The following is a 13075-nucleotide window of genomic DNA, read 5'->3' on the forward strand; positions in this document are numbered from 1 at the left end:
ACATTTTCCCCAGTTTCTATCACTTCAGCAGATCAGTCCGAGTCTGAAAGGGCTGCTTCAGTGTAATTATGCATATGACAAATAAAGAACTTGATACTTGAAGCAGCTTCCCAAATATGATTTAATGAGACAATGTGTGGAATTTGCATTTAAGGCAAGACTGCAACTCCCGTCATTTTAACTTATCTAAAAACTTTCCATCAATGTTTCCGTTATCAGTTTTATTTTATATATATTTTTGGAAATATATTACACATTCATTAAAATGAATTTGGGAAGCAGTATATTAACATGTGAGGTTTAGTACATCAGTATTGCAGATACTGACATACTGCTGACAGAGCTGCTTTCTATATATTTGTGTATATTCTGTATATTTTTGCCTCCTAACAACAGTTTGAACTATCCTCTCAGCTCATTAAACTGTGTGCCCATGCTAACCATGCATCATATTGTATTTATTAACACTGTGTTGTGTAGGTCAAATCTGAACCTGCCCAATAATCATATTAAACAGAACACTTTCAAATTGATTGAGTAAACAGTACAGGGTAATCTTTACTTCAAGACATCAACAAGCATCAAGTGATGCAGTACTGAGAGATTAAGGACCTCAGTACTGTAGCTAAATATATAAAGTAATTATATTGAGTCAAGTAAAGTCATGTTTGTAAGGGCAGTTGAGGTAAGTGAGTAATACAGGAGGGACTTGAATGCATCCTTCGCTCCTCTCCTCTTGAGGGCACTGCAGTCTAATTCAGTTTCTCATCAGGCTAACGTGAAGCACTTACTGTAGTGCAGCAGTAGGATCACTGGTGTTCAGCCTGGGTCTGGGGACCCAGTTGGGGCCATGAGAGTCTCATAGGGCATCGTGGGAAAATGAAAAGTTATGGAGGAGCTTCCTTTCACCATCAGGCATTCGTCTAAACGTGTGTAGGTAAGATGTTAGATGTCTGAAAATGTACTGCTGCACTGTGATCTGTGTGTGTATGTGTGTGTTTGTCAATCCTTCCACTGTGTGTGTCTGTGTGTGTCTGTGTGTTTGCCGCATGTGTGCGCTCTTTTTCTGTCTGACATTTCTGATTTCTCCTGTGACTCACAGGAGGCTGACTCATCACTGCTCCTTTTGCTTGTGTGTGTGTATATATAAATATGTGTGTGTGTGTGTGTGTGTGTGTGTGTGTGTGTGTGTGTGTGCTGCATAGTGACATGTTAGGTCATCAGCCTCTCTCTCTCTCTCTCTTCATCTTTTATTGTCTTTTTACTTTCAATGACACCGGTGAGCCCGTTTGTCTCACCTTCTTTCGAGTGTAACACAGTCTTTAGTGCTCCTTCAGTATGACTGGACACATTTCTACCTGTGTGGGTTTGAACCTGTGACACTTCTATTAGTCTGAGATTTCATATCCACCCACTGGTGCAGCATGAGGTCACAATCAAAGACACACTGGTTTCGGAGTGGAGCAGAAAATGGTGTGTATTTGTCCATGTACATATAAGATATAAAAGCAAGCCTGCTTACTGCTTAGAATTGTGTTTATGTATTTATTTCTTTATACTCTTTATATATAAGAACTTTTTATATAGAATCACAAAAAGTATTTTTTCTGTTGTCTTTGGAAATAACCTACACTTATTCGCTGTCTTGCTGAGAGTTAGATAAGAAGCTTGATACCACTTTGACGTAAATAAAAAAGCTTAAATAAATAAGCTACAGCTAGCTTATAGCTTAGCATAAAACTGAATCCGTAGCCTGGCTCTGTCAAGAGGTAGCAAAAAACACCAACCAGAATGGATTAAGCTCACTAATTAAAGGGGCTATATGTGACAATTTGTAGCAATTTACAAATGTCCCACAGAACAGTGGTCAGTAACATGGTCAGACTCATTTTGGTGAACTACTGCCGCCAGTCCAACTGCTCTCCACTCGCACAAATGAAACATCCCCTCACCTCATATTGGTATACTGATATTGAGAGTGTTTGAATGAGGAGGTAACTAAAAGGAAGCTCTCCTGAAACCTGAAGCATGTTGGATCACCGAACTCAAGACTCTTACACCTTTGGGAATGAAAGTAGACCTGGATCTGAGGGTCTTCTTGCAAACTGTCCTGTGAAACATAGCTCACTAAAATCTATGGCCAGATTCCTTGATGGACTGTTTACATTTGGCTTGTGTGCCTCTTCTCTGCCTTTTGCGGTTCGGTTAGGAGTATGTTTTCTCATTTTTAATTGAAAAATATTGTCCATGTATATTTATATGGCTGGTATCAGTGATCAGAATCCTCTAAAATCCTTAGTTACATTATTTACTTTAAGTGGCATATTTTTCTCTTTTTGAAAGTGTTTTGGTATTTGCTTATATATATATACAACTTGATTACCATAAAGGGGTGGGGCCCCTTTGGGGATATTGTGTGATATGGACTGGACCCCTTTTTTATATGTATAGTGTTAGGGGTAAAGAATGTTCTCCTTGGTGTCAGGTATTAAAGACTGATATCTATTGTATAAATGTTAACTCATTGTAATCTTAATTTGGTGAGCTGTTTCTCCAGCACAGCCGTTGATCGTCATGTAATCGTGGGCCATATTTAGGCACCGTGCCACTCTGTGAATGTCTTGAGAAAGTTCTTTGTGATGGAAACGTCAGCCTTTTTTAAATAAATCGATGAAAAGGTTAAAAAAAAAAATGTGTGCTGGAATAACTATTTTTCATTGGAATTGATTTTTTTAGGGATTTGATTCCTGGCACAATACAAAAGCAGGTGGTGTGTGTGTGTGTGTGTGTGTGTGTGTGTGTGTGTGTGTGTGTGTTGCCTATGACTCACGTCGAGCCACCCAACCTGCAGTTTTCGGTCTTTTTTAGAAAAGACAAGGTATTAGTACTTGTATATTAATGATATACAGTAATTTATCTAACCTGTTCAAAAAGTATGACAAAGAATTGAATTTGTATTATGATTGATATTCAATGAAACATTTAATTGTTTACTTACTTACTTTTATAACACTTTTTTGATTATAGTAGCTTTTAGATTGTTCTTAGGTATCGTATACAATTTAGAAATTCCAGTAACATGACAACATTAATGTAAGTCTCTTTTAGCTCCGTTCTGGGTAGAGTAGAGAAGTTTTGGGTTTTTTTAGATTTTTCTCTAAAAACAGCTGTCTGCTGCAAAACAACGTTGATGAGAGTGGACAGAGTGAATCAAAACAGTAAAGTTATTGGTTGCAAAACCAAAAGAATAAGCTGAAAGACACTGAAACACTATAGAGCTGAGGAGGAACTGCAGAGTTAGTGATAATTATCAGTTCCTCTTTCACATAAGATTTAAGTGGTCATGTGATCTTTTGTTGATACAAAAATATTGATAATAGCCAAGTCTCTTGCTCTCAAATGTTAAAAAAGAGCTTTCCTTTAAACTGAGTACAGAGTAGGTTTGACCCTGACGACATACAGTATTATGCATTGGGCAGTATATTATATTATTATCAGCCTTATTTGACTTCATTTCATGACTGTTATTTCATGACAAGCAACGGAAGAAGGAGGTAATAAAGGAGGAGAAGATGAAAAAGCATTTGGAGGGTAATGGGATACAATGGAATGACCTTTGACCTTTACCTATGTCATCCAATCAATAGTACTCTGTTCCAAAGACCTCCACCAATCAGTGAAGTCCTTTAAAAATACCCACAAGGCACCTGTGGAGTAGTCTGACTGAGGACAGCAGCGTCTCCATGGCAACAACATCATTACCAGAATAGCTCTTTCTTTCTCTCTTTCTCTCTATTTCTGTCTCTCACTCTCTCTGTCCTTTCACTCCATCCCCCGCTCTCTCCCTCTCTTCCATCTTATGTGCGTTCCTCTGTTGGTGCAGAATATTTCTCCTCTCTTTTCCTGTTTCTCTACCCTCCCCTCTCCTTCACACCCCCCCACCCATCTCACCATTAACCAACTTCCTTTTCTTCCTTCCTCCATCTCTCACCCTCCCTCCCTCCTTGTTCCCTTCATCTTTTCTCCGACCACCCCGCTCTGTCGCCTTCTTTCCTCCCTTGTTTCTTCCCAATCCTCCTTTGCTTCTGTTCCCTCCACCTCCTCCTCATCTATCAGTTTTGCAGTCACATTGTGCTAAGAGTGGAGATATTTATAGCATGATTCCTCCTCTCGTCTCTTTTCCTCTGCTCTCCTTGTATTGTAAACAATGATGAATGAAAAGGAGATTTGTCTCTATTCCACCTAAATCTTGTCACTGTTAATTCTGACAATTATTTTCACCAGTATGAATCATAATTAAAGTTATTTTTAATCCATTTTGAAAATGTCACAGGCTTATTCCCAGATAGCGCCAAAGTCCAACCACAATTCTGTTATGTTTATTTTTGCAGTGTACTGTATACCGCATTGTTGTTTCTAAGCAAAGAGCGATTTGTGATCAGTTTGCACCCTGTGACTCTCGGTGAGTTGTTGACAACACAGTTGCTCGTGATGGCACAGCAGGCTGAGATTCATGGCCATCTGAGTGTCGGAAATGCTATAATTGTATAATAGAGGAGCCATGCTAGCTGCTCTTTGAGGCTGGTGCTCTGAGCTAAATGCTAAAATTAGTATGCTAGCATGCTGATTTTAGGACAGGTATATTGTTTATCATGTTCACCGTGTTAGTCAAGCATGCATGCAAGTGTTTGTTAATTAGCACAAAAGGCAAAGGTTAATGTGAATGTTACCAGTACAGGTATTTGATCTTAAACAAAAGTATTGGACAAATCCAGATTTTGAAATGATGATGGTGCTACATGAAAAGTCAGAGGATCACCAAAGTGTTAATAATACACCCTCAAGGCGGGTCCCAAATTTCCTGGCAATCCATTCCATGGTTGTTGAAACATTTCAATATAAACCACAAATGTTAACCCTAATAGTGGCGCTAGAGGAGAAGTCAAGGCAATCACCAAGTTGTTGAGATATTTCAGTCTGGCAGACAGATTAAAGAATAACTCCAACTAACTGTACACATTTAAGTGTGTTTGGAGGTCTTGGGGAGTACTACTGCCGATGTGTAAAAGTAGTATTTAAGAAGTAGTATCATATTAAAGTATTTTGTGGCACCAGAGGAAGCTGCGTTCAATCTGATAAATTGCCTTCAGTCACATTGTAGATAGCAGGTTTTGAAAAGCCGTCCATTGGTCAAGCATTGCACTCCTGTAACACTGCTGGACTCATTATGGACAGTATATTAACAAATCATCAAAATCAATGCAGAACCAGAGACCTGGACACCAACCTCTGGTGCCTACATTACCCACAATGCATCTTATTCACTATAGTGACATCACTGAAGGCAAATTATCATAGTTCATGCTTCCTCTGGAGCCACAAAAGGCTTTATACTACTTTTTCACTGATACACTAGTACTCCCCTAGACATGTAAACACACTTTAATGTGTAAAATTACATTTCATTTATGGACATTTTGCATCCATTAAGACCTTTTGCCTCTTTCTATTGATATAAACCTGCATTATATTCAGTATATTCATGTACTTTGTGACTTCCAAAATGTAGCAGAGTATTTTTGTTTTTGGGGATATATGTAACAAAGTGTAATTTAATTAATCACTTTTTTAATCACTTTTTTATTGGCCATATGTGAGCAGATTGTAGCGTGACCTGACACAACAAAGAGGTTCCACAGAGCCCCTTTAAATCCTACAGAGAACACACATTCTCTATGCTTTAATGAGTGTAAACTTACTTACAATCAAACATAAATGTGCTACACTACATCGCTGCTGGGCATTAATGATGCAGTGTGATTTACAAGGCTGGACTACCAACCGAGCAAAGCAGGCAACTCCCACGAGGTCTCATACCCCCTGTGTGCCTCAACTTGCTTCTGCTTATTTAATTGATGTTTGGGAAATATATACCACTAAACCACAGTAAATCTCAGCTGACAGGATGGGAGCCTTAAATGCGAGGCTGTGTAACTTTTGCTGAACAGTGGCTGCTGCGGCCGCAAGTGACAATTACGGGATAATGGTGTATGCTAAAAGATGGCGTAACTGTATCACAAATAGAGAGAAGTTATAAAGTCAGCAAACTTTGCAATAATTAGCCACCACAAGCTGATGGCATTCCAAGCCAAATGGCAGTATAGTTAAACTCGTTATCCTTTTGGAAGTCCTCTTTGTGTAAGGCTGTGTAAACAAGGCTGTAGCCGCAAAATTCCTGAGTGACCAAGGATGTGTTTAATGTCTTCTGAGTTTAGCTTTTCATTTGTAAGTGTTATTTTGTCTTTCAAATGTTACATAGTCCCAAAAGGACCTACTTGTAATTCCCAGTCACCTGCTTCAAACGAACATGGTGCAGTATTTCCCCCAATCTCTGTTTAGTTCAAGCCCTTTGTGTTATTTATTATTTTATATATTTCATTTGTTTTTATGAGAATTCATTGTTACAAGCAGTCAAAATAGTAAAGACCGAAATAATTACAACTACGTAGATATTCATTTACCCATATATTCACAGTTCCTCACTTGCATTCTTTTGTTACACAATAAGTGCTAAATAAAACTCTTGGAGATAGGATTTTGAATTCTGAGAACAGCTCATTAGTAGTATAGTCATGTAGTTTTTTAGTGTTTTTTGTAAAGCCCTCTGTACATCTAAGATATGATTAGTATGAGCTGTCAGTACATACATCACAGCGCCATCTGCCCTCTTTCAGGAGGAAAGTAAGGAACAGTTGTGTACAAAACTAACGATTTTATATTACCGCATAGTGGAAACATGGACAGCAGAGAAAAACAAGTGTTCATCAGACAGCCACGTGGTTTTCACAGGGCACACGGTTATTAAGTGAGATCTTCAGCCACTTCAGACCCACTCGTCACTGTCACTCGGTCCAGTGTTTGGTAAAGCAGGATCTTCCAGCTCTACAGGCCCTGGTCGTTTCTCCATGGGGGTAGAAGCCAGAGCTGCTCCTTGCTCATACTTGTTGCAAGAATTTCATGATTTACTAACTGTACACAAAATCTAACATGTCATTGCTACAGTGAGACAGAAAAAAACTTGTAATGTCCTCAAAAATGTATAGCAAAGTTCCCCTACCTCGAATCTGGCCTCATCTCATAAGAGTAATGCCAAGTGGTTACAATATAATGTATTGAACTATTTTTTTTTTTTTCTTCTTGGTCCATACAGTTGCAATCTACAGTCATCTGTTATAATTTAAAGGTGTCTAATAATTGACAGCAGAACTAGAATACACAAAACAGCAAGAGTCACTGCAGCTGCAACAGCTGAAGAGGCTGGTGTGTTTACCGGGGAAACTACAGCTCGCTCTTGACTCTATCAGCTCCGCCACTGGCTGTTTGTTTTACAGCTGAACCTCTGACAGCAGGTCAAAATAAGGCTGCTGTCTTACGTTCTTCTCATGTTTCCATTATAGCTTACTTAGCTCAGTTTTAGCAATGGCACAGTAAAAAGAAAACAGTCAATCACGCTAACTGAGGCGTTGTTGAAGATGATGATAAAAGCCAGTTTTTCTGGAGCTTCTGCATTTTTGCATTTACTAAATAACTAACTGAGGCCATAAACTTCTATGCGATAGCCATCCCCCCCCAAACCAGCTTGACTGCTGCGTCCTGCGGCAGATTAGAGGCTACAGTCAGTGACACGTTATCGCTTCTAAGGACAGGTAGTGGTATTGTAAGAAGGGACAGCCCGTCACTGGCTGCTTATCAGTGGATATCTCCGCAATGCATAGGCATCTTGGACATAACGCCAGAACTGTTACCTCTTTCACACTCTGTTGATGGGGTTGGTTCATTTTTTAAACCAAAATGATCTCCAGATCTTATAAAGTGCACCTTTAAAGCAGCTAGAAAGACCCTTAATTTCTTGTTAACTCTGGTGGACAGAAGTGGTAGTATTTCCACCTCCTTATCTCGTAAAGATCTCGATCTGGCTGAAGCATGCATTTTTTAGTGAAATACTGCTGTCTGCAGGATGCATGACGGTGATGTAATGTATCTACCTGAGGCTATGTAAGATTAACAACTGTAATATGACGTTGGTGAAACAAAGTAAACTAGCTTCTTTACTCAGACTGTGAGATTCATCCTCAGCACTCCACCATAAAAAAAGTTTGAAGTTTATGACTTATCCAACCCAGATAAGTTGGAGTCAGACCCTGTGACAGGCATTGAGAATAACCATAATAACTATTCAGAAATAGCCATTTGCTTATGTAGGTCATATTATAGCCTGCTAAAAGTTCCTTGTAGTATGTTTAGGTATTCAGTTTTTTTTTTTTTGAACCTGTCTTTAGTCAAATTAGCACACAGAAAACCAGGTAGCATGGAACTGTACAAACATCGCATTAAAAAGGGGGTAAGTAGGGGAAATGGGACGTATTGATTACTGTTATGATAGTGATTGCAATAATAGCAACAGTACAAACAAAATATTCTAATATAATATTCCAATGTGTTATCTAAAATATTGTATTTGTCACAAACTGCTAATCAATTTGTTGTGTAGTTATAATATCAGCTTCTTTGTTCTGAATCTGCTCAAACTTTTTTTGTCAGGATAGGAAGCACAGTAGTCAAGCGGTGTGTGAAATGCATTTAAATGTGACTTTTGAATGCATAATGTTTCCCTGGTTTCAAGAAATAGTGAAAAATTCCCATCGCATTTCCAACAGGCCCAGGGGTGATCGATGCTGCTTGAAGGCTGTTTCCGCATCTTGCCACCACTAACTGTTCATTGTCAAAAAACTGACGGCAATGTGTATTACAATGCATGTGTTGTGCATACAAACAAAACCCACAAGCAAAAATATTGCTTCATAGTGCTACAGGCAGAAACTCCATAGGGTACCATTGAGACCAGGTAATAAACAATTCAATCACCAGTACAGATGTTGGCATTGTATGTTTCTTCAGAACCATGGATGAAACTTTACATTTCTTTAGGTTTAACTTTCAATTATCTTATGACAACGCTGTGGTTTGCAGAAACGTTATCTGCCAACATTTTATCATAGCGACACGGCTGTAAAAAGGCCCTGTCATTTGATAATGCACGCTTCGATGGCACATATTTCCAAACAAAGTTACAATTGATCAAATCACCCAAAAAGAAAAAAAATCTCACAGTAAAACTGTGGCTTTTGGAAGTCCCTAGGGGCCTGAGTTAGAAGATTTATTCATCCGAATGGTCAGAAGAGTCTTTGAGAATTTTAAAATACCCTCTGATCAGCAGTAAGTTATTAAAGGTCACAGGGTATTTATAATTTATTTGCAAAATCTGATGCTTGGCTCTGTGGCTTGAATATATTGGTCATACAAGCGACACACAAGGTACACCAGCCTTGAAAAAGAGCCGAAACGTTTCACGCTTGAAAGGAAGGATGCATTTGATATGCATTTACCAAACACTGTTTGCATAATTTTCTTTTGACTGATGAGGTTTATTAATCAAGTAAGGCCTACGTAACTCACATTAGGGCTACCTGTATGGAGTTAAAATCATGCCAAAACCTCCCAAACACACAAAACATGTTTTACTCACGCCCAACGATTCACAAACAAACTCAGTGTGGTTTGCAAATACAAAACATCATTCACAAACTAATGCATTTTGTTTTGCAAATAAGAAACTTACCTATCAAACAAATACATCATGCTTCAGAAACAAATACAGCATGTTTTACACATACACAGAAACATATTTCTTCAATTACAAAAAAAATCCTTCAAGTACAAACTAAAATCTTTCAAGTACAAAAAAAATCCTAAAAATCCTTCAAGTACAAAAACAGAACAATCTTCAAGTACAAAAAACTGTCACGTGACTTTTGGCACTAATTTTCCGCCTTGCAGATCCACACACAAATGCCTTCAGATCCAGACACAAATGCCAGGAAACGTTCTAACAAATGTCCTGTAATTCGCACTCCACAACAGCAGGTGGCGCTGTTGAGTCAATTTAAGGCCGCCAGGACGATTTTTTTCCCCCAAAATCTTTATTCAAGGCCGCCAACGGGAGCTTCCGTGGATTCGACTTGCCGCCTCTGACTGGACTCGCACGGAATGAGAAACGCTAGTTTTCGGGATAAAGTTTATCACAATGAATGGCCAACAGGTGAGTTTGTGGTCGTTGCTGGTGAAAAATCAAATGTTAACTAAACTCCAGAAATGTCTTTTGTGGGTACGATGATAAATATATAGCTTGGTACCGCAGGAGCTAACCTAGCTTACACGGATTAGGCTAACTTAACTTTTCATTCTGTTTCTAACTTAACTAAATTAATCTATGGCCACATATAACGTTACACTTGATACGTCTTGGTCTTAAGACTGAATTTTGAAGTGAAGACGACCTCAGTCCACATACATTTGTTTTAGCACCACCTGAGGAGTCGTGTTAAGGTACTGCAGATAAAACACGCCCTGCTTTCCCTGCTTCACATTGAAAGGTTTGAAATAACAAAGTAACGGGAGGCTTTTATTGTGAAGAGGTTATAGGAAGTGAAATGCGGTCATTAGCGCAAACTTTTTTTTAGCGGCGCTGCTCGCGCTAATTCACATGAAATCAGGTAAAGATGTGGAGATATTTAGAGCTAATTTGTTCTTGTTCATGGATCAGTTATAAATACTCTCTCTATCACTAATGGTCATGAAGATATTAAGAATAAAACAAAGTGTAATAGCAGTTTTTTGTCATTTTACTAGTCATGTTTAGGTATACCAGTATTTGTGACCTCTCACACATTTTTCCTCCTTTCCCCTCTCTCTAGGAACTACTTGTACAAACTATGTCAGAGAGGCTCCACACACGGCTCCAGCATGTTGTCAGTCAGCAGCCACTTGACCTGGATTACCTTGAATTTGTGTGTTCTCAGGAGGCTGTTCTTTTTAGTGCTGTCTCTGACCAGGTTCTCATCCCAAAAGCCATTGTAGATGCACTCACAGAGCTGCACAAGTTGGTTGTTGAAGAAAGAGAAAATCAGGTCCCCATAGCATTTGTGCAGGTTCGTCATGGAGCAACTGGGCGTCCAAGATTTGATATTTCTCCGGATTCTCTGTTACATCTCATCAACCAAGGTCTTCCTGTGCCGTGTATTGCTAACTTGATGGGAGTGTCCACTCGCTCTATCTTCAGAAGAATGCAAGAGTTTGGCTTTTCTGTCAGAGCACTCTATAGCACCTGTTCAGACGCAGAGTTGGACCATTTGGTAACTGAAATCAAAAAAGACATGCCTCATGCTGGGTACCGCTTGGTTAAGGGAAGCTTGCAGGCCAGAGGATTCCGAGTGCAGTGGGAGAGGGTGCGGGCCTCTATGCACCGTGTGGACACTGTTGGCATCCTTTGTCGCATGAACCAGCTAGGGTGTGTTGTGCGTCGCACATATTCAGTTCCTGGTCCCAAAGCTCTGGTCCACGTGGACACCAATCACAAGCTAATACGGTCTGTATAATTCTACTTGTTACTAAGAGTTAGAGTATTGTCTTGACCAGCTGTGTATGAAAACTGTCATGACATCACTTCTGTTTTGATTTAATGCCATATAAATGAAATGGATTTCACTTACATATATTGCAAGCTGTACTATTATAGTGTCTTTTGTCTAACCAGGTACAACATTGTCATTTTTGGTGCTGTGGATGGCTTTTCAAGAAAGGTATAATTCACGTAAAAAAAAAACATTTAAGAGGACAGCTCGAAAAAGAAAAATTTACACCCTGTTAATATTTTCTCCAGATCATGTACCTGGGTGCAGCAAACAACAATCGGTCCTCAACAGCACTAGCCTTCTTCCAGCAATCAGTGGACAGATATGGATTTCCATCAAGGTAAATAATACGGCCTCAGTGGGTCAGCTGAAAAAAACACAAAACGACCTCTCATTTTGATATTTATCACGATTTCCCAACCTTACTTTTCTCACCTGTGTGCTGGGTCCAGTGCTACGTGTCGGACATTTCAGTACTTGAAGTGTGGGTGTCTGTGCACAATCTGGCGTGATTTTGTCGCTCCTGTACTACAACTGGTCCTCAGTACTGTCTAAAACAGCTTCCACATCTCACATCTAAACAGCCTTGGAATTTAAAACAGTTGGCTCCGTGCAGGATATTTGTGCATGGTGTGCAAATGGAAGTTTGTCACTGACAGCAGTTTCTTCACTGCCAATCATGTGGCGTAGCCGATCGTTTTAGATCCTACGTTCCCTGAAGACAACATGATAGGGGAAGGTCTGTAGCCTTTTGGTTAAGCTGTCTGTCATGATTCCACACCCCTCTCAGTTGATGCCACGCCCCCCACGCTAGATCAGGTTCAAAAGTCTGAAACTGAAAAAAAGATTTGAAACTGTAAAAAAAAAACTAAGATCTGAATCTAAAAAGATAAAACATGCAACTGAAAGAAATATGATCCCACATATCAAAACATATGAAAGTGAAAAATGAAAATAAATGATTTATTCAAAAGAATTGGCAGAGTTGATCATAATTATTTTTCAAAATTCAAGATCAAAACTTGAAATTTCAGTTTCAAATTTTACTTTTTCAAGTACAAAAATTTTGACCCTGATTTAGCTCCATAGATCTGAAGACAGACTGTTACCTGTGAAACAGGGTGTTCTGAAAACACCCCCATTAGCACTTAGCACTTTACTCCTGATGAAATTAACATGGCAATAATTCGACCAATCAGAATTTTGGTCGAGCCAGAACGTATCAACCAATGAATCAACCGGTTGACTAGGGGACTACAGCCCCAGCTGTCGGAATGTAGACACTTTTATATTTTATTTTATTTTTATTTATTTATTTTGTTGCTAAATATAACTACTTACTGCATCTTTAAGTGTGAAGCTGGTGTGTTTACATGATATGTTGACACAAACAAACAGGAAATGCCTGAAGTTAAAATTGTTTAGAGCACCACAAATAATAAATGCACAAAATGTTTATTCTTTAGGGTAAGAGCGGATCATGGAGTCGAGAACGTTGACATTGCACGGCTGATGTTCTCTATCAAGGGAACAGGAAGGTCCAG

General features: G+C 39.1%; 1 protein-coding gene across 1 annotated transcript in view; it reads left to right on the forward strand.

The window, feature by feature from the left end:
- The first annotated feature begins 917 nt into the window (after window positions 1–917).
- The window catches only part of hdac5 (histone deacetylase 5), an 87368-nt gene continuing 75210 nt past the window's right edge, over window positions 918–13075 (forward strand). Inside the window, exon 1 of the mRNA XM_084372311.1 lies at window positions 918–937. The gene's annotated coding sequence lies outside the window, so the exon portion shown is untranslated. The remainder of the gene's footprint in view (window positions 938–13075) is intronic.

Source organism: Pagrus pagrus, assembly GCF_965226575.1.
Source record: "Pagrus pagrus genome assembly, chromosome: 13".
Lineage (NCBI taxonomy): Eukaryota > Metazoa > Chordata > Actinopteri > Spariformes > Sparidae > Pagrus > Pagrus pagrus.